The 4,174-nt window shown below is 37.7% G+C and overlaps 1 long non-coding RNA gene across 1 annotated transcript; it reads right to left on the reverse strand.

The window, feature by feature from the left end:
- Window positions 1-390: 390 nt before the first annotated feature.
- On the reverse strand, window positions 391-1,945 carry LOC111190277 (uncharacterized). The gene is made up of 3 exons (XR_007429909.1): window positions 1,843-1,945; window positions 808-867; window positions 391-472 (listed from the first exon to the last, which is right to left on the reverse strand). It is a non-coding gene; the product is annotated as an uncharacterized LOC111190277 (long non-coding RNA).
- Window positions 1,946-4,174: the final 2,229 nt, after the last annotated feature.

Here is a 4,174-nt window from a genome sequence, read left to right on the forward strand (position 1 = left end):
TGACATGTTCACACAACAGTATATATTTAATCACTTATATTTTACATTTTAGGGGAAGCTGAGCTTCCCTTGCAGTCTTAGAGCAATCACCACTGGTTTAAGAAGCTCTGCTGCTATATAAACGAGGCAGGAGGAAGGAGTGAAAATAGACTGTTGTCAGGGTGTAAGATAGCAATGAGCATCTCAACACGCCTAAGCTTTAGTCCATGGAAAATACCTAAACAATATGATTAATACTCAAAAGAATAAAAAATAAAGGCAGTGTTCTTATGATGACCCATAATATGATTATGAATATGAGACTGGACTGATATTGTAAATTGAACCGACAGTCATTTCGATTTCCTGTTACTAATGATACAACAAATAACTCCATAAAATGTGTAATTAGTTAAATAAAAATAAACACGTTATTTACCTGTAATCTCGATGTTTGGATGTGTTGCTTGGTAGTATATTTTTGTTTGGACTCCTGCTAATAGAGGAATATATGACAATTAATTGGTTGATTAATTCAGTATTTCCAACAGGGTATTAATAACAGAAAATTATTAATACAATGTAACATGACTTATTCCTCTTGAAATCGATATAAATGTATATTTTTCAATATATAGTCAACAGAGAATTACTATATATATATATGAACTCACCTGGTTGAGGGGCTTGTTCATTAATTGAATCATTAAGATTCAGCTGGGGTTGTTTATTAGTGAGCACTGCAAAAAGATCGGAGGGAAAATTACTATCTGCAGACAGATCAGTCATCATTTACAGCTATAGAGCAGTAAATAAATAAAACATTACCTTTCTTTATTACCAGGAGCCCAGCAACCACACAACCCAGGACTAGGACCGCCCACAGAACTGAAAACCAGAACACAGACATCTCATTTCATCATCTTTCTTCATTGTAAGAGGAACATTGTATTTCAAATTGTAGCTTTTAAACTTAATCAGTCTAATAAATACATCCCAATATCCTGTGTGTGTATTATGTTTGGAATATACATTGCATATAAAATTATGTTTAAGACGCCACACGTGGCAGGACACTGAAGAAAACTTCTGGAAGCCTCATGCAAGCTGTTTTAAAGACGGATTTCATGGCTATTTATTTTAAGTTTGGGGCATCTGTGTAGTGTAGAAGCAGTGAATTACTTTTACAATAAAGTTTACAAACATTTCTTGGCACATATTAACTGCCAACTGCTACCCCCTGGTTAGCTAGGTATACCGTAGGTATTACAAGGTAAGAAAAATCCAGTATATGGTACCGCTAATGCCACTAGCCCGACACTCCAAGTCCAGTTGGCATCATCGCTAATGGTGCTAGCCTGACATTCCAAGTCTGATTAGTAGTGTCACTAATGCCACTAGCCTGACACTTCAAGTCCGGTCGATGGCATTGCTAATGGCACTAGCCTGACACTCCTAACCCAGTTGGCATCGTTGCTAATGGTGCTAGCCTAATGCTCCAAGCCCAGTCAGCAATGTCACCTATGCTACTAGCCACGTGCTCAAAAGCTGATTGGTGGCATTGCTAATGACACTAGCTCGACTCTCCAAGCAAAGTCGGTGGTGTTGCTAATGCTGCTACCCTTACTCTCCAAGCCCACAGGGCTCTTTAACTGCAGTATACAGTTCTAGCCGCTAGCTGTGTTACTCTACGAGGCTAAAACTCCTTTTGGACTTGCCTGAAGTTATAACATAATGAACAACAACATAACAAAAAATAAATTTATTAAATAACAATAGGAGAAATGACACCATAGGCTTTTATTAATTGTAATGACATAACATCATATTAGGTTGTTGATGTAGCATATCCTTAATGCTTACTTTGAGGTGTTCTTCCAGATGAGTCTTCATCTGGTTCACTGACTGAAGTGTTTGTTGAGACAGTAGGGTGGGCTGTAGAAGCTTTGCTGGGGTTTGTAGGCATGCCTGTAAATATAGTGGTGGATGTGGTTCATTATTTCTGTACGTGTTATTGTAGTTGTGGGTGTGTTTTTTGTGATTAAAGCTTGACTTGTTTTCATATTTGTTGTTGTTTTAGTTGTGGGCAGTGTTGGGCACGTTACTTTGAAAAAGTAATTAGTTATAGTTACTCGTTACTTCTCCAAAAAAGTAACTGAGTTACTAACGGAGTTACTCCACTATAAAAGTAATTAGTTACCAGTAAAAGTAACTATGCGTTACTTTTTATTATTCGCCCTCCAAAAAAAGGAAATCAATTATGTATTTACTATTATTATTAGAAAAATAACAAACGAAAATAAACCCAAAATGTTGACAAAAATATAATCTAACGAATTTCAAAAAAACAAAACGAAATTATCCACAGAACCAAAGAAAATTACTAAAACTTGTAATACTGAAAAAAACGGAAAAAACGGAAAAACGCGTCTGGGGATGAAATTAAACAAACCAAGCCACACTCAAAGGAAATATGTATATAATGGTATTAATATAACAGCTTCACCAAAAGAGAATAGAGCTTAGATCGGGCCCAAAAAATCCGACCCGACCCAGCCGGAGCCCGTGCACTTTCTGCCCAAGCCCGAACCATAAACTGTCATTATGAGCCTGACCCGATCCGCCCCATAAACTGTCTGTTTTCGGGCTGATTGAATGAGCGAAATATAATCAGAATTATGTTAATTAACACTGTAACATAGAAGCATAGAACTATTATTTAATTTAAATGATTTTTAAGAACAGCTACACACAGTGCTGCAAGTCAAACGCGGAGGCGTTCACGTGCGCCCAGAGCTACGTGATTACATTTTAAATTTTTATTATAGTTTCATTTTATTTATTATTATTATTTTTTTCTGTTCAGTAAGTTTTTAAGGTGGGCTTGCTAGTTTTTATTAGTTTTCACACATCTCATCAGAGAGACCAATCTAAGACAAGTGAGAGAGAAAGAGAGAGAGAGAGAGAGAGAGAGAGAGAGGGAGAGATTTGCCTGTTCTGGTATAAACTACTCACAGGTAAAGGTTCTCACACACTGTATCTCCTGTTTCTCTTTCATCTGCCTGGCGCGGATATTGTAATCCCATACATAGTTCTGCAGTTTCTCAGTGTTTTCTGTCGTATTTTGTGGCTAGTGCGAGCACTTTACACAAGAACTAACGGACCACGAGTGCCGCGCGCTCGGCACAACACCGCCTGCTGTACAACTCCGCTGTACAACAGCGCTTATAAATAAATTAAACACGAAAATGAGGGTATTCTATCAGTAATTTCAGTTCGTTTTAGTTAGTTTTATAAACACAAAATACAGTTCGAGATAGTTATGTTTTTTTCCTTTTGATTACCGTTTTTATTAGATTCAGTTAACACAAATGTTTTTCACTTTCAGTTTTCACTATTTCGTTCGCTTTAGTGAACAATTATAATTGGTTACTTAGCAACATTGTGATTATCACACCAGAGCTTTATATAAAATAAAAATAGGAGCCCGATTTCGGGTCGGTCCTCGGGTCAGGTCGGGTTCGGGCAGAGAATCTAAGCTCTAAAATAGAAAGCAGCAGCACCACAAAAACCGGAGCAGCTAAAAAGAGTTTAACGTCCTTAATTGGGAACTTGGGCTGTCCACGGCAATCACTGAATTGATTAGAGCACGCAAATCGTCACAATTGTGCCTCACTTCACCACGCCAACACACAGGCATAGCGGCCAGAAGCTCAAGTTCACCGGAAAGAGGAGGGGTTAACCAGGGCAAAGCGAAGTTAAAACAAAAAAAAAGTTCATAGAGCGGCTAAAGTAACGTGCAGTAACGGGGTGTCGGAAATGGTAACGGCGTTATAGTTACAGTCATAGTAATTAGTTAGATTACTCGTTACTGAAAAAAAGTAACGGCGTTATTAATGCCGTTAGTTTAACGCTGTTACTCCCAACACTGGTTGTGGGTGTGTATTTTCCACATTCCGCATTCATGATCATCTGATCTTTAGATTCAGATCGGCTGGATATAAATATAAATCTTTGCTTAGGGTCTTGGCAAAGTATTGCCAATGTCATTGCAAACTGAGTGGTCTTTTTCTGTATGTCTTGTCTGTGTTTGGTGACCGTTTCTGGTTTCTAGTTTGTGCTCTTAGTATTTGCCCCTTTTAGTTTGGTTGCATGGTCTGTATTGATACTCTGGTTTTAAGACTTTGCTTTTATC

The sequence above is a fragment of the Astyanax mexicanus genome, unplaced genomic scaffold (assembly GCF_023375975.1).
Source record: "Astyanax mexicanus isolate ESR-SI-001 unplaced genomic scaffold, AstMex3_surface scaffold_31, whole genome shotgun sequence".
Lineage (NCBI taxonomy): Eukaryota > Metazoa > Chordata > Actinopteri > Characiformes > Acestrorhamphidae > Astyanax > Astyanax mexicanus.